Genomic DNA, 17708 nt, shown 5'->3' on the forward strand with positions numbered 1-17708 from the left:
CTGAAATAGTTTTAGTGAAATCTATTTATTACTCATTGTCATTTACAGATCAAGATGTTTGAAGGTGTTACTGTTTGATTAGAGGATCTCTGTGCCATTCTTTCCAGTCTTTGTGAGGGGACAGGAGGAAAAGGAAGGAAACAAAGAGGAATCCTTTAGGGCTTTGGCCAGCTGAAGTCTGGCATGTTCCAGTGTCTGTTGGTTTCAGCTGCCAGCTCAGTAGCACACACCATTCACAGCCTTGCTTACCTGTGCAAACCACTGTGTTCACAGCAGGTGCTGGGTCTCCACATCACACTGAATGTCCAACAAAACCATTCAGATGTAATTTCCAAAGGAACATTTTTAACTATGGCCAAAGATATGTAACCATGTTGGTTGAGCAGTTTCTTTTCAGTTCCCAAATTCTGTGGTCATTTCTTTTTCTTCTCTCTCACAACAGTTTAGGCCTTTGCCCCTTTCCTTACATATAAATCTTAGCCCACTGTATCCCAATCTCCAGCTCCTCCAGATAAAGCTTTTTGCTCCCTCCTGGTAAGACACATCATAGTCAGACAGAAGATTTTCATCTCTGCTTCACTGGCTTGAGAACTTCCAATCTGGAAGAACTTTATTTCAATCTACTCTGAACCCACTACTGGATATTGGCTGACTCCAGACCCTCATTCAGATGACAATCAAAACTCCTCTTTGCAGATGAACATTTAGAATCCTTTAGGTTTGGGTTGCTCAATTCTTTCCTGTTTTCTCTTCAAGTAGCACAGTGTGGGCAGCCCTTTTGGGGCTTATAGGCATCCTGGCTCCTGGCTTCCCATTCTGGGGGCTCTGCTCACCCTTCTCCAGATGAACAGAGAACACTGAAGATCCAAAATCCCTGCAGGCACTGACATTCCTGGGAGTGAGGAGCCAGGGTGGCCTCACCAACTGGTGTGTCCAGGCTCTCAGAACTACAAAGAATGAGTCAGAAGAGATGAGTCCCAATTCTGCCTCTGCCCATGATTCTCTGCATCATCATATTCCCTCTCAGCTTCCTCAGCTAAAAAACAGGAGTCATAATATTTCCTTACCTACAAAAGCTGTTAGGAGGATTATTGCATTGTTGTGAATTCCACAGATGAAAGGTACTACAGAAGAACAAACTGCAATTATTGTTTCAAACCTCTGCCCTAATCCTGTCATCCTTAACTTACTGAATAACACTTACTCAATCGAGGAAATCCTGCCACTACACTGAAGATGATCATTGGAAAAGATGACTCTCTGTTGTAATAAGAGCATTTATCCCCTTGTGTTCAACACCCTTCTGCCTGACACCAGAGTGATCTGAGTCATATAACCTCCTCCCCTTGCAGTGGGGAACTGAGGTTTTGATGGTAGAACAGGCAAAGTGAAAATCAGAAGCTTGCAGGAAGTATCTATTGCAAAGATCAGAAAAACTGGTATTCTCAGCATTCCCTGATTCCTGCCATATATTGTTGGGTGCAGTCACATAAGGTACTGAGTGTGGCCCATCCTCCCAAAACTCATCTGTCCCACCAAGTATCTCCTTTTCTCCTTCCATCCCCTCTCGGTTTCAAAACACCCAACACTCCATGAGCAGAGAGGCAAAAAGTGCTGGAGTTTAACAGCCCTGAAAACCACTCTGGTTTTGCACAAATAACACTTTTCTTGTTGAAGCCTGTGCACAAAGCTTCTGAGAAGGATGTAGGTACCACTGGGCATTACAGGTTAAAAGTACTACAACAGCCAGCAATAAATACATGGCAGGTGTTTGTTAACAAGGCACTAATTGGGTAACTGGAGGTGCAGCATTAAAGACCACAGAGGCCAATTGAGAAGCTTTAGGTGAATCTCAGATGTTCCTCTGGGCTTGGGGAATAGGAGGAGGTAAAGAGCTGCTGTGGGTTTGTGTTCTGTGGAAAAGCCAGTGCTAAGGTGCCTCAAAAGAGACAGCCTGTTCTATCTTGTGCATGAAAGTGTGTGACAAAATCAGTTCAGAATTTAATTTAAGGATTATGACTCTCTTTTCCTCGGTTGGAGTGCTTTTACTTTGGCTTTGGTAACTTGATCTTAAATTGTTCTGATTTGATTTCACTGTACCTCCTAAGGGGGTTATTCAAACTGAGTCAGCCTGTGCCTGTTTGGCTAAACCATTATCTAAACTCATTGCCTTGCATAAAGAAGGCTTTAGGGATCCCAAAATATGTTTGCTTTCCTAATCCCTTGGAGGATGCAGCAGGGTTCTTCAAGCACAAGTGTGCAGACCTACAGGTAGGTGTGTGAATGACTGCTGTGTTCCAGGTTGAAAGCTGATCGTGGTGACATCTCTGGGGACAGTTTCCCATGTGAATTGTTTTGCCTGCTCAGCCTGCTGCATAATGAACATGACAATTTGGGATGAAACTCTCTTACACCCACCCTGGGTGAGATAAGGCACGGTAAGGTGTAATTGGAGGCTCCTTTTGGGTTGCAGTTTTGATGCACCTTCCATCATTGTGTTCCTGACAGTGGATTTGCAGTGAGGCTCAAACTCCAGCATGGAACTTATGCATGTTCACTGTGAGGTGAGTGCTCTTCTAGCTGGGAGAATTTTTTGCTTTCACAGAGTTTCTGTTCTCTGGATTCTCTTGTCTTTGCCTTTCTGCCTGCATTCCCTGATTTCTCTCTGCTGTGCTGTTGTGCTCTGTGTCTGTTGCTGAACACTTTGCAATAGGAGACCCCTGTTCAGTTCCTTGTGGCTCTGCTAACAGCATTACATTGCAGCTAACACTTCTTTTGTTGCAGGAGTTTGTCTTTAACTTAAGTATAAATATTTTTAAAACCTGAGCTTTCAGATTATGATTTAGCTGAAAAGGAGTCTTTAGTGTGCATGGAGTCCATTTTTCCAAGTGTTCATAATGAATACTCAGCCCACTTCTCCCTGTTCCCTCCCTTGGAAAGCTTCAGCTGCCAACTTTTCCCAGCCCCCATGCCTTGAGCTGCAGCAGTTTTCATTTAGGGGCTCTTTGGTCATGCTTGTGATTTGGTGTCTGTGTATATTATGGCATTCAGGAATTCCTGCTCTGGTTATCCATGTGGATTAGGTACATCCTGAAGCAGGACAGTGCAGTCAGAAGAACTGCCCTGGTTCCCGTCAGCTCTCAAATGCTTTGATACACTTGTGGTCATTTAGATTGCCTTGCAAATGGGTTTAGAGCAGAACAATGGTAAAAAGTGCTCAAAATCCAGTCCTTTCCCCTAGTCCCAGGTGTCTGGTGTTCAGGACATTTGTGGCCAGGCCAGAGCTCAAGTGCTGTTTCAGAGTGATTTCCTCTGGTTTTGGCAATCAGGTTTGTGAACACCCGCTCATGAAGTGTGGTGGTTCTCCTAAAGCAGACCCAGAATTTACCTTTTTCTTACTGCTTGCATGCTTTGTGCTCCTGCAGAGACCATGTGCTCTGGGCATGGAGGGTGGGAAGGTGACTTTGGGGTACCTGATGGTCAATAGGGTCGGCTGGCAGGAGGGAAGGCCAAGTCTCACACACTGACCTAGAGTGGGGTTTGTGTGTCAATGCAGATACACCAAATGCTGCCTTAGTAAATGTATCCAAGAGTGGTAGAGTTTCTGGTTCCTGAACTTGCACAAGCCTTGGAATTGAGTGCCAAAAAGCCCTTTTTTGGGGGGAGCTTGGCGAAGGCAAGTGTACAATTTTTGTTCCATCCTGAGGCATCTGAAAGCACGGCTAAATGGAATTCTCTTAAGCCTGTACAATCTTTGTGATTATATCATACCTCTGGAGAAATTTCAGTCCCATTGGTTGTGTTTCTCTAAAGCTAATCTTCTGGAAATAAGGTCTTTTAGTAAAACTGCCTTCACCTTATGGTTACAATAAACTGACTTATTAATTGGCATCACCATGTGGCTCTCTGAACCAGCAGCGTGGCAGCCTCTGCTGGCACACGTGTCCACAGAGAAATCCCCTCGCTGTGCCTTATTCCATCTTGGCACTCAAATGTTCCCATCATTTATTTTCCAATAGTTCTCTTATTTATTTTTTTTTCTGCAGCAATTCAATCCTATTTTGGCTTATAACAATTTTTTGTTTCAACTTGTGTTTGCAGTTGCGGATTTGCTTTAGGACATGGGCTGTGTGGGTCTGTTACTTGGAAGTGTTTTTAACAGCGCTGATGTTTGTTGATGCTTTTATGGTGGTGTGCTGGTAAAATTCACATTGTTTTTATTGTATACATTAGATTAATTTCTGTTTTTTTCAGTTGACAATGTTATGAAATGCACCAACCAGTGCAAACTACATCGAGCTGTAGGCTTTCTCGATGGATTTTTTTTTTTTGGCCGCTCACTACTCCAGCGTGCATCGGCGGCGGGCTATTTTTATTGCGGCTCGTATTAGTTGTTGCGTAATAAACGCGAGAGCGCATTACCCAATGCAAACCGCGATTAAAAAAAAAAAACAAAACCAAAACAACACACACACACACAAAAAAAGGGGGGCGACAGCAGTTGTGATTTCCAGCTCGGCCTCCCGTAGCACGCGTGGATCCCACGCGTGTTTCCAGCTGCACTTTTCAGGCTCTGCTCGCACCTCGGCAGGCGCGACGCGGGCGGAGGGGGGAAGCCGGGATTTTCCCCGGCCATGTCTGCCCGGGGGACACCCGCCCGCCGCCACCTCCTCACGGCTCCGTGTCGCTGCTCCCCCGCCCCGAGCCCCGCCGGCCGCTTCCCCCGCTGGGGACACCGCGTTGGGCGGCCCCGCCGCCCGCTGACCGGGGCATCACCCCTGCCGTTCCCGTCCCCTGCCCGCCGCTCCGGGGAGGGCGCGGGGGGCCGGGGAGGGACCCGCCGGCTTCTGGGACTTGTAGTGCGGGCTGCGGCCGCCGCTTCTCCCCCGGCCCTGCCCGGGACTACGGTGCCCACATGGCCTTGCGCCCCGGCGCATGAGCGCTCGGGCGCTGTAGCGCATCTATTATACTGCCTTGCCGAGGATAAAAAGAAGAGCAACTGGAGGGACTGTAAGGCAAACGTTGCTGGAGCTGCCGGGGCAAAGTAATCTATTTAATCTTTCCCTTTATTTGTTAGATGCTTGGGTGTGCGTTGCTAGCACTGGGCCATGGTTTCTGGAGGGAGGGGGGGCCGGTAAAGAAGGGGGAGGAAAGCAAAACCCACTTGGGAAAGGCCAATGCTGATATATTTTTTTTTCCCCCCTCCTCTCTTCTTCTGCTCCTTCTTGTTGCGAGAGCCCCGCGTCGCTCCCCGCGGCCCCGCAGCCTTTGTGCGCCGCCACAATTGTAACAAAGCGCGGCGGGGCTGGCTGCAGCCTGGCCATTGATTTCCTCCCGGCCCCGCCGCTCCTGCCCACCCTTTTCTTCTTCTGCCGCTTCTTCTCCATCTTCTGCTCCCCCTCCCCTCCCCTTCTCGCCGAGCGCCCGAAGACGCCCCGGCCGGGCGCAGCTGCGGCCCCGCCGAGCCCCGCGCCCCAACGCAGGACGGGCTTGCTTGCTTTCTCTTCTCTTTTTTTTTTTCTTTTTTTTTTCTTTTTTTTCCTTTTTTTTTTTTTTTGTTTGGTTTTGTTTTGTTTTGTTTTTTCTTCCCCCTCTCGCTCTCGCTTTCCCTCGCTCGCTCTCTCTGCCCGCCATCTTTTGAAGGGGAAAATTAGGGGCGAGGAAAAGGAGGGCTGCAGGCGCCTTTGAAAACAAGGAAAAAAAGAAAGAGGGGAGGGAGGAAAAAAAAGAGGGAGGGAAGAGGAAAAAAGAAAATTTAAAAAATAGCTCGGAGGAATGGGGGGGATTAAGCAGGCTCCAGCCCCCGGTGCCGGCGGTGCGCGGGTGCTCGGCCCCGCGTTTGTCGCGGCCGTGCTCGGGTGCGGAGCGGGGCGCGGAGCGGAGCCCGGCGGCGGCCCCAGCCCTGGGCCAGCGCCCGCCTGCTCCGGCCATTTCCCCGGCCCCGCCGCTGGCTCGGGAGTTGGGAAAAGGTCTGAGCAGGCAGCGGATGAAGGGCTGGAAAGTGTGCGTTTCGCGTGTTGTCCGCGTCCGCATGCATTTATTTGTGTATGTGTGTGTGTGTATACCCAGCTGCTCCGGTCGTGTAAATATCCGGTGTTTACCAAACTTTTGCAAATAAATGGAAACCCAAGGGTTCGCTGCCTAAACTTGATATGCTTTCTAGGTGTAAAAAGAAACACAGATCGCAGATTTATATATAGACGTGTCACTCTATAAATAATGCTGCCGATAATAAAATGTAAAACTTCAAAACTCCCGTGCTTCTCCTCCGTTTATACTTCTTGTTTGGGTTTGGCACCTCCCTGGGTGCTGGGGATAGAGCATTATTTGTAGCCTGCTTGGTTTCACTTTCAAACAAAGCTGTAGTGTTCAGGTCGTGGGTCTGTGTGCGTCTTTACGTGGTTGGGTCTCGCAGGGTGTTAATTCAGAACGTGTTTTCCTCCACAATTGGCTTTTGACAACGTGGAGGATGCGTTCTGTCAGGTTTGGGATAAATGTTCTGTGAGAGCCCCGGAGTGTGGATGTTCCTTTCTGTTGATTTCTTCAGGAGCCAAAACTTGCTGAAATAAACTTGTTTGGGTGAGCAAATATGATGGCTTCACTAATACTTCAAACTTCTATATGTAGGTTTTGGGGTTGGCTGGTAAATAATAGCAGGTTAGAAGCTGACATAATTAGCAAAGCACACCTGCTGTTCCTTGTTGGGAATAGAAAAGCACGTTTTTAATATGCTTGTTAATATTTTTAATGTGTACAGTGTGAGTGTGCTGGGGGGTGTGTGTCTACATGAAACTGGAAGTTTAGTTTTAAAGCTGAAGCTGTTGTCTTTAATTCACACAGTGCTAAGCCAAGGTATTAGAGGGGACTTGGTGACTACCATATGTGCTGCAGGATCTGGGTGACAAGTGCAGAATAAATATGCATCGATCAAAACAAACAAGAAGTCCCCAAAGCAGTTTGGTTGCTTTACAAGCAGAAAAAGCCATGATCTGTATTGCTTACAACTCCCTAACTGCTTGAGTGTTCTGTGAATGCAGGTCCTGCCTCCTGATCTGCAGATCACAGCACTGGCAGACTGCTGGTGTCTCATTTTTTTTTTAGCACAGAAGTTTGGGGAGTCTTTAATAATTCCCTGGAAGGCTCCTGCTGAAACAGAGTTACTCCAGACTTCAAAGCCTTCCTTTTTGGAAAGAAGAAATGCTAAGATTGTGTATGTCTTTCTCTTTAGTATATACTGGATACAAATAATCACTCATGCTTATTTTGTGTTTTGAGACAATGCTTAATAAAAGGGTTGGGCAGGGGGTAACAGTCTTATACAATGTTCAGCATAAGCTTGATTGCAATATTGTCTCTTTGGTGCTGAGACAGTAGCTGTTGCAGTGAAAGGCTTTTTAGTTGTAGTGACCTATGCACGCAGAGTTTAAATTAAGGAAGAATGCACGTGCAATGTGAAGTGTCTGAGGGTTGATTTCAAAGCTGACTCTGGAGTGTTTGTTATCTTCAAATAAAAACTAGGCTCCTGGAAATAAAACTGGTGTTGTTTAAGCACCAAAGTGCTTACAAAAACTTTAGCTCTTGTCATTTAAAAAGTATTTAGAGGAAAAGCATGTTGAAGTCTTGATTTCCAGCTCAGTAAGCGTGCTGGGTGGCCTTGCCCTGTCTTTAAAGGGGGCTGATTTTGTTATTAGTCAGCATCTTGTGTACAATGCTTGCACTGCTGTGTACAATGACTTAAATCACAGTTCTTAATAATCTTGCAAAAAGCCTCTTTGCTGAGTTAAGAACTGTGTGTTTAAAACTCATCTCTTAAGATGGAGCAAGTCTAATGGGGATTCTTGGTATCCCTAAACCTCACTTGCAGGCCAGGGGTCCAGCCTGCCTGACCTGAGGGTCTCTCCCTGTGAGGCTGAAGGCAGTGCATGCACTGGGCTGGGGCTTCCTGGGCTTTTCCCAGGCACATCTTTTACTTGGTGCATGTTCTGAATGATGCTGTTTAATATTTACCATTTCCCTTCGAGGGGAGGCACTTGTGCAGTGGGGTGTGAGTTTCCAGCCGAGCCCTGCTGCACTCCTAGAATCTCACTCCTCCCAGGAGTAATCTGGGAGCCTGATCGCTCTTGTTGACAGCACAAACAACTCGGGAGTCAAATCCCTGTCCTCGGCAGCAGCTGAGTGATGTACTGAGGTCTCATATTTCAAAGGCTTAATTACTTTTACAAAATATATTACTCTGTCTACTTTGGTAAGCTATCAGGTGCTTTCAGCACAGGCAGACCTACACTTTGCTAAATAAATGAACAAAGAGTGTTTTGCATCTCAGTGTTGTTGATTGTTTCTCTTTAATCCTGGTTGCTCCTTCTCTGCTAATTTGCAAAATTCATTAATCCCCAGTGGGTTTCCCAATCATTACTATGAGCCATATGTTTTGTTTTGTTGTACGTGGTGTTGGTTTTGTTTGGTTTGGTTTTGTTTTATTACAGTTTGTCACATAATTCTTTAGTAATAGCTCAGAACCCTGTTGGAAGCAGTGGAGTTCTGGGAGTTGGGAGAGACCCATTGTGTGCTGTGCTGATCAGTGAGCTGTCAGGACATCTTGGAAGGATCTGTGCATCTCCAGCTTTTCATTCCACAGGCTCTTACTGCAACATCAGGGTTGTTTTATCAATCATTAGTGCTTGTTGAAGGTGAAAAACTTCCTGTGGCACACTATTTAATCCAGTCGTTGCTAAAGCCAGTGTTGGAAGGATGTAAATTCTTCTGGAGAGCAGCACAGAAATTCTCTGTAATGTGTTGTGTTTTCTAGTAGTCCTTTACCCTTCCTCTTGATAAGATACTCACCTCTATTTTGGGTTCCTTAAGCACCTTTCCAGGCCTTGGTCTCTTTTCAGCAGATGTTGCCATAGTTGGAATTGTTTCAGTAGCATGGATAGCCTGGTCAGAGGAATTTTTCTTTCCCGGAAGCAGGGCTTTCTCTTCTCCACCAGCATTGCAACAGGTGTAGCAAAGACAATTTGAGGTGAAATTTCTGTGCACAAACAAATTTTTGTCTGCACTGATCCCCATTTAGTGTCAAACTTTGAGATTTAGACTTGGATGTGATTGATACTGATCTGCTTTGGGAATGATCCTGTTTGCTCCTGCCTTTCATTTAAAAAATGAGAAACGGGGACAGGAGAGGATTGCTGTTCCACTCTTAAGTTTACATTTGGAGAACATTCCTGATGCACCTGCACTGACATCCATGCAGAGCATGCACTGGCACAGATGTACAGGCTGAGATGTTCTTCATTGTGACTGACTCCCGTGTTGTAACCAAACCCTACTTGTATTGAAGAAAATGCACATTTCTCTTCTGGTAGTTTGTCTTTTCAACTGCTCAGCTTACCCTTGTGTAACATCACAGAGGGTGCCTGGTTGGGGATCTCTCTTGCTCAAAACCCATCGATATGGCCATGCTGAGATAAATCTGTTTTCTAAAACTGCCCTGGTCCATTGGTTTGGCTATAAGCAAGTGCAGAGTTTGCAGTCCAGAGCTTTTTGCTGGGAGGGGCTGTAGGATGTAGCTGCCTTTTTGCTTACCAAGGCTGGTTTGGGAACTGTGTTGTGCTCTGAGCTGCAGTGAAAGTGATAAACTGAGCATGTATGTGTAAGAATTGTCTGAGTTTAGTGGAGAGTGCTGTTCCTTCCTGGAAAGCATTGCTTTTTGCAGCTTTTCTGTTGCTGCTGCAGTCCTGCTCAGGGTCTGTGAAATAATGTAGAAGTGCAGCTCTTCAGTGAAGAGAGAGGGAATGTTCTCCTGGGTTTCCCCTGGAGTAAGCGCTTGCCTGAGCGGGAGTATTATGGATCAGCCAGTGTGCTGAAAGTGTATTCCTATCCTGGGCAAGAACAAGCCACATGGGAATCAATTGGGATACTTGTCCACCCTGTCATGGTCATATTTCCTTGGACTTGAGCTTCATCCATATGCAGGAGCTCTGAGCGGCTTAGGGCTCATGTGCGCTAAGCCATGGGTGCTCTCAGCAGGAGCTGTGCTGGGGAGGCTGTGCAGGAACCTGTCCTGTCCATCTGCCCTCAGCACTGTTCCCTGGGGGTCTGAGGCAGTAGAGGGAGTGCCTTCTTCCCCCCTTTTCCTGCATCTGTTTCCTGCATAGGGAGGGGTACTAGGCTTTAAGATTGACATTTTTCCCTTCCTTGCAAACCCTTTGGGGATTTAATTCAAACGCACAAACTCAGAAACTGCTTTGATGCTCTCTAAGGGAGCGACAGCAGCTTAACTACCACAGTTAATTCACACCTCAGCTGACCTGGAACTTCCTTGCATAGCTGAGCAAGTTTATGGATCTACCCAAGCTTAGCAAAATCACTTCATCGGAAGTAGTAGACCCCATAGAGCCTTTTGTACTTGTGTGGCTGTGTTTACTTTGAGTTAACACACGGAGTTATTCCGGGACAATGTGCTTGTTCAAACACAGGGCACTTCAATTGCTTTGGAAACAGATAAAGCCAAGCTGGTGGGAGTGTGCACAGGGGATGAGTGGTGGTCTTAAATGAGGGTGACTGGTGTAACAAGTGGTTGCTCTCCCTGCAGAGCTGCAATAATTCCCTTGGTGTGTGGGGGCTCTTACCCTGCCCCATTACCAAGTCTAACCTTACTGTGGCTGAGTTAACAAGCAGTATATTTATCTCATGGTAATTCAATCCCTTTCATTTCATCCTTCATCCCCTTAAGCTGACTTGACTGTCTTGTATTGATTTTAGGTGGACTTTGCATAGGAAAGGTGCAGTGCTATAGTTGAAAACCCAGGATGTGATTTAAACCAGTGGCAGCTCATCCATTTTTACTATGCTTGTAATGCTTTTTGTCCTGAAATGAATCTGTTCTTTCCCAAAATAGTAACTTGTCTTAGGTTGCAATGCAAGATATAACCAAAAGGATGTGTTCTATTGCCAGCTGTTGAAAACAGCTGGGGCAGTGTTCTTTATCTCTTCCACCACCCATCCTCCCTTCAGGGGGAAGTCTTCTGTTGGGCCATTGAGTCTCACTGCAGGACTGATAAAATGACATCATCCCATTGTGAGATGCTCCACCCAGAGGGAGGAGCTGAGCATTCCTACCTGGATACAATCTGAGACTCAGAACACTCTAGGCAGCCTTTCCCCACTGGATTCCCAGAGGAGAGACCGGACCTCCAGTGGAAAACTACACCCTTCTACAGGATCACTGCTTTAGCAGAACCACTGCTGTCACTCCAGGAGGGCTACAGCCACCATTTAATCAGACTGCTACCAGCACCCTGCCCAACAGGGTGTCAGGTTGTATTCTGACTCTGTCAGTGGATTGTTTTGTACTACTGCATTTTTATCTTAATTTTCCTTGTAAAGAACTGTTACTCCTATTCCCATCTCTTTGCTTGAGAGCCCCTTGATTTCAAAATTGTAATAATTCAGAGATGGGGTTGGGTTTACATTTTTTCCATTTCAAGGGAGGGTCCTGCATTCCTTAGCAGACACCTCTCTCTTCAAACCAAGACATAACTAATTATTTACATATATAAAAACAACTTTAAAAATTAAGTAGGAGAAAGTGTTGGAGCACAAGAAGTATACAAGGGATGTTGTTGGTGAAGATGTTTTCTCTAATTAATCACTTTGGTTCTGCTCTGTACAGTGAAATGCTTCAAACAAGTCAACAGATGGATCTGTGTCTGTTTATTAGAAGTCTGTCAATGTTTGCATGGAGCTGCCCCTAAGGAGAACATCTGTAGCACTTGTAAATCGTATTAATAATGCTGATATATGGCCTTGCAGAACTGGTGGTGTGAGGGAGAATTGCAGTGTAGGTTCTTAGCTCCACAGAGCAGGAAACAACCCTTTAAATAGGTAATACAGAGGAATTAAGTGCTATTTGCAAGGGCTGTATTTTATACTTTGCTCAGTGTACTTTCTGTACTTAGTTTCAGAAAGAGGAGCTGATCTTCCTGTTTCTGTAGCCTCTTAAACTCAGATGAAAGTGGAATTTGACTGTATCTAACCCGCCTCCAACAGGTATCACTAAGGACCTTTTGGGTGTTGTGGTTTATCTTTTAGAAATGTTTTAAAGATGCAGTGTGGGAAAAGGGATACAGCAGATGACTTTAGCTTTGCACTTTCTTCCAGAGACAAGGAGTGTTGTACTTAGCCAAGAAGTTGTTTCCAGAAACCCCAGAGATGGTATTTGAACACCCTGTAAATACAGGTTGCTTTGTGCTGTTGCTTCTTTTTTTTTCCCTTTCTTTAAAATTTGGTGCAACCACAACACTGAGAGGAAGTTAATCTATAAATGTGTGGGAAAAGGCTAATGACTTTAATTGCAGATGGCAGTGGAAATACTGATATCCCCATTTTCCAAGTGGGGAATAACCAGCCTGCAGCCTGGGGTGTCAGAACTGTCAGCAGGCTGCCTTGTAGCAGGAGGTTTTGTAATTCTGTGCAGGTATAGCAGAAGCTCAGAGATGCTCTGCCCAGCAGGGAAGCAGTTGAGCTCTTGTGGCTTTTTCTTTTCCTTCTTTTAGACTTTTCTTGAAAAAGCTCTCTGTCCAATAATCTCTCTTTTTGGAAATCAAAGTGCAGAAAAAGAAACAATCATGACAAAACGTGTTGTGGAAAGGCTCTGTGTCATTTATTCACTCTATGCTGAATTAAATGGCTTGAGTTTGAGGGTTTTCCTTATGCTGTAAAAGTACACAGAACACCATATGCTGATTAAAAAGAGGAAGGGCTGATTTTTTCAGGACTCAAATGTTTAACTGTGCAGATCACATCTTTTAAAAACCAGAAAACGAGGGTGTAGATGTACAGTAATCCCATTAGGAGTGCTGGACCCTCTGTGGGTGTTGTCACATTCTGCTTTACTGGGTGTACCTCAATGCTGCTGCTGTGCATGCATCAGCTGAAACTTGGGACAGGGCTAGAGTGTGTGTGTTGTTTTTTGTTCTTATTTCAGTTAGTTTGTTATTGGGTTTTTTTTAATAATTTAACTGAAATACAGTGTGTTGACCTGAAATTGGCAAAACTGTTTGCTGGAGTCACAGGATAAATAGTCAGGAGTGTCAAGTTGTGCTTTGGAGAAGGGAGGCTGTAAAGGAATAGGGAAAATAAGGGAAATCAGGAGGCAGAGCCTTGGAGGAGGTGGATTATGATGCTTTAACCTACAGTTCAGAAAAACAGTCTTGGTGTGATTTAACAGCAGCCTGGGGTCAATCACATTTTCAAACTGCATGAAACAGGGAGCTTTCACTTCTGTCTCCTCACTTTAGTCATCCCTCCTTTCTTTTCCTGACTTTCTCTATGTTTTGCTTTCTCCCACAGGGTGTCGGTTAGCTGCCTGTTTCCTCTTGCAGTTTATCTGCTCAGTAGTATTTATATCTGTTTCTATCCACCAGCTTTGTGTCCTGAAGGAATACAAGCAGAAGCAGCCCCAGGCTGACTTCTGCTGAAGCCACTGAGTATCAGGTTAAGACTATTCAGCATTATCATCTGGTTCTGAAATGATTAACAGCCTCAGCCTGCTGCTTGTCATTGGGGTGGTGTGTCCAGGATGGACCTGTTGCTCCTGCACTTTTAGCTGGGTGGTTTCTTCTAAACAGCTCTCAGCAAGTGAGATTTTTGTCTTTTGCTCCATGTGCTGTGGCAGCTCTGTTTTCTGATGGCTGGGCAAGCAGGAGTTCAGAGATTCCTTGCCATTGAGATCTGTTACAAGCAAGTTCAGGCTAGAGGAACATCAGCTTGTCACGCAGTTAGTCTCCCACTTTCAGAGCAGTTGGTGATGCTGATGTGAAGGATGCTTAGAAAAGGTGAGTTTGGTTCAAACCCAGGCAAGGGAATAGATTTGTAATTCTGGTTGTTCTTGAAGTATAGATTTGAATGCAAAACCAGAGGCAAGTACAAATGGAAGAGTAAATTTGGTCCCTCTGTGAAGCTTAAAGTGATAGCAATTCCAGAAACATAGAGAGGTGGAATAACAATAGCAAAGAAGGTGTCCAGCACCTGCAAAGGTGTCCACCACTGGCATTTGTGCAAGTTCTCAGTTTGCAGAATTGGCCAGCCTGCAGAAATTGTGACTGTCTGGAGTTCTTTGCTGTGTCCATAAGCAAGCTTTGAATTTGGGGTCACCAAAATTTTTCCACTCCTTGGCCAACTTTCATGTAAACATGAAGATATGTCTTCCTGGTTTCTTTTTTAGAAACTGTTTTAGGGGCTGTTTTAGGAAATATGATGGCAGAGACCAGGATCTCCATGGTCCTGCACCCCTTGCCCTTGTGCAATGGGATTTCTCTTGCTGGGATCCTGTTAGGATGCTTCTCCAGGGCTGGGTAGCACTGGCTCCCTCAGCTTTCCCAGCTATTTTAACTGAGACAGCAGCAGCACCCGCCCATCTGATCAGTCTGACAAGAGTCTCCAACCCCAGATACGCAGCACTGAACCTCCCTTGTCATTTTACCTCTTCTCCAGCTGTTTGCTAGAGAGGAATTGACTCAGGTAGAGAAACCACAAAGTGTGCAGAGCTTGAGTTTGTTCCTGCCTTGTGCTTAAATCTTCCTTAGGAAGAGGTTTATCTTGGTTGACCAATTAGTTGTATCTTGCAGGTGATAAGTCTGCAAAACTCTGTGGTGAGGTGCTGAGCCACAGAGACCTTGCAGCTGAGTGAGAGGGGAAAGCCACTGAGCACTTTGCAGGATCAGGCTTGAAGTGGTTCCTGAATCCCAAAGGACTGGGCTGCTGCCTTTGTTGTGGTTTGCACTGTACTTCCAGTCTGCCCTCAGCCACGTTCCTGCCTCCCTGAGCTCTCCTGCCTCCCGTCTTGCTCCTGACACGTTGAGAACATGGATGGTATGTGGCCATGTGCCAGCACCCAGTGCTTCCTTTTTGCCTGAGGTCCCAGGCTGCAGGGCTGCTGCTGCACTGGGGGCTTTTGGGAGGCTGCAGCCACCCCTGCAAGTGCTAGGAGTTGCTAAAGAAGCGTGCAGTGCACTGGATAAGAGAGAAAATCTGCTCTAAAGCAGGATCCTTTCCCTGTAAATTTCGGCTGTCTGGTTTCTCCCTGGCTCTGCCCCCATTAGGTGTTGTGGGCTCAGCCCTGTGGGTCACACAAGGTAATTCCATTAAATCTCCACCTTTCCCCTCTAGGAAAAAATGTCACGAGCAGAGTCTGCCCAGACATGTGGTTATCCCAAACACTTCACTTGCTTTGCCAAATCTCTCTTATGTAAAAGCCCAACAGTTGGGTTTTTTTTCCCCACTGCCATAAAGGTATAATTGTGTATCTTATGAGAGGCACAACCACCAGTATTTTCCTGTTAAGCACCTATCCCTTCCCATCCTGTTGCTTTGGATGTGCAAGCCACCAGCTGCTCCAAGGACTCTGGAACCTGTTCATAGATCTTATTTATTGCAGCTAAGCATTTGTTAACTTTTTCATAATGGGCCTCCCAGTTAATTTGCTGAAGTACCTCCTGGCTGATTTTTTTGCAAGTGCAGTTCAGCTTATCTGAGTCCAGACCTTACTGCAGTCAGTCTCAAAGCTGGCTGAGCTCCTTCAGTCAGGAGTCTGACTCAACACAGAGTAAGCTCTGTAACCACTCACTTTTCCTCCATCCTGTAGTCTTCTTAACAAAACTCTGGAACTCAGGAGCTTGCATAACACCAACATAGTCTGAGTTGAAATTTGCCTCTGTGTTTTCAGGGGACCACAAAAAGCAGGACAGGAGGAGATGTCCAGAGGTCATTCTGCCTTCCCCAATGCAAAGAAAGGTCAGCCATGCCTAATTCATTACTGACATTTGTCTCTTAAAACTGTTCTCAAAACCAAATTCAAAGCTATGAAAATGAACTTGGTTTAGTGTTAAACATCACTCCCTGCACTTGAAGCTGCGGCCTTTAGAAATCAGTTGAGCCCATCTGATTTGTGTGATATGCAGCTAAATTCCTGCTCAGACTTGATCAGAAGGTGCTTCTTGTGGCATTAGTGACTTGGGGGAGAGAAATACTCTGGCCTCAAAATATCAGAAAGTCCATCACTTTGAGGTGCCTAACAGTGTTTACAAGTCTGCAGTGCTTTTATTAAAGTGACCTTCAAACCTTGGGTTTGAAGGCATCTCCTCAGAGATCTTACAGCAGTGTGATTTGTAGGGAGCACTGAATAGGCATCAAAACTGAAGACCCTTGAAATGAGCAGTTACTCCTGGCTGATTCCTTCCTACTGGTCAGGAAGCCACAGGCTCCTTACTGAGGAACCACCTGTTCCTATAATAGCCAAGGAGAGACCAAGGGTGGGAAAGCCATCTGCATAATCTGATGAGCATTAAACCAATCAAGTCAAAAGCCAAGGAACTGACTTAATCTGCTGTGATCTTTTCCCCTCCCTCATGCAGAGGTGAGCTCAGGACACAGTTGCATCTCCCAGTCTCAGGATGTTATTAGGGTGGTGCTCAAAATAATATGCATGAAAAGCAAATCTGTGATGTGTGGAGTTAATGATTTGGGAGACAGCAAGGATGGATGAATGGACTTTCAGGGTGCTGTAGGGGCACTACAAGCCAAATTCCCAGCTCCTGCAGTGAAGCCAAGTGTAAATCCCAGTGTCTTGAGGGGGTGGCATGTTGTGTGTACTGTGTCTGTCTGCCAGGGCAGGGTTGGCTGACAAAGCAACTCATCTGTCCTCAAGTCTTGCTCTCAAATTGCACATCCCTTGAGTTTGAAGACACCATCCCTGCTGACATGTTAGTAGGTACCGAAAGCTGCCTGAAATTCAGTTCCTATGTGGGGCTGGGAAGGGAAGGCAAAGGAGGAGGAAAAAGTGTCCAAAAGTTTTGTTTCCTTCTGAGGAGACTGGAGGATTGCTGGTGTAGCCTTTACTTTCTATAGCCATAGAATGAAATATGTACAACCCTCATTAATAACCTTACCTGACTTTTTATTGAGGTTTAGTAGTGCTAAACCTGTCATGTGGAGAACGTCTGGGCAAGATGACCAGGGCTGAGCTGCTTCCCTGGCAAGGGCAGTAGCACACGGTGGCAAATCTGACCAAACTTCCAACTGTTGGGATAAAAGAACCTGAGAATCTGTTTTGGAGGCTGCAAGGAGCCAGTGTGGGGAAGCAATGCTTGGAGCAGGAGCTTGAAGGGTACTGCTCAGACTGCCCTGCTGGCAAATTTTGGGTCTGGCTGCTCACTGGGGGGACTCTGAGCAGGTCACCTCACCATGGTGTAAAGTGTGAGCTGTGATCAGCAGCCCTTTGAGGAAGGAGCAGGGTCTTTGTGTGTGCAGAGTGTGAAATGCCAAGGGACCTTGGTCTCTGCCCAGCCTCTGTGTGCTACTGTAATGTAAATAAAAATGTGCAGATAACAACGAGGTCAAGGAACATCTCTCAAACTTGATAATCTTCCCTGATGGGAAGATTTATGTGGCTGTTTCTGGCTGGGCTGAAATTGTGCCAGATTTTGGTCAGTGTCCAAGTAACCATGCAGAAACACTATAGCAAGGGGGGGAGAACCCAAGGTGTTGTTGGACTGGCAGGCTGACATAAAGCTTGCTGTAAGTTTGCAATCAAAACAAACCCCGTTGGGTCCTGCAGGGGAGCAAAGCATCCATGAAATGCTGGGCACTGCCAAAGGAAGTGGCAGAGCTGTTGGCTGGAGCAGCAGAAGTGCTGGCACACTGCACGCTTC

At 46.0% G+C, this 17708-nt stretch overlaps 1 protein-coding gene and 1 long non-coding RNA gene across 9 annotated transcripts in view; one reads left to right on the forward strand and one right to left on the reverse strand.

The window, feature by feature from the left end:
* Positions 1–291: 291 nt before the first annotated feature.
* On the reverse strand, positions 292–1576 carry LOC148182662 (uncharacterized). The gene is made up of 3 exons (XR_015774389.1): positions 1205–1576; positions 1068–1124; positions 292–947 (listed from the first exon to the last, which is right to left on the reverse strand). It is a non-coding gene; the product is annotated as an uncharacterized LOC148182662 (long non-coding RNA).
* A 256-nt stretch (positions 1577–1832) lies between these two features.
* BRD3 (bromodomain containing 3) overlaps positions 1833–17708 on the forward strand; it is a 39051-nt gene continuing 23175 nt past the window's right edge. For 2 of the 8 annotated variants that reach the window (XM_088065705.1, XM_088065707.1), the window contains exons 1-2: positions 1867–1887; positions 2302–2438. The gene's annotated coding sequence lies outside the window, so the exon portion shown is untranslated. Of the gene's footprint in view, positions 1888–1943; positions 2272–2301; positions 2439–2473; positions 2565–4933; positions 5045–15724; positions 15793–17708 lie in introns of those variants that run through there. The other 6 variants (XM_088065704.1, XM_088065703.1, XM_088065702.1 and 3 more) reach the window with 5 other exon arrangements.

This window comes from Pseudopodoces humilis, chromosome 22, assembly GCF_049639895.1.
Source record: "Pseudopodoces humilis isolate 2021_Gansu_Grassland_sample_001 chromosome 22, ASM4963989v1, whole genome shotgun sequence".
NCBI classification, from domain to species: domain Eukaryota; kingdom Metazoa; phylum Chordata; class Aves; order Passeriformes; family Paridae; genus Pseudopodoces; species Pseudopodoces humilis.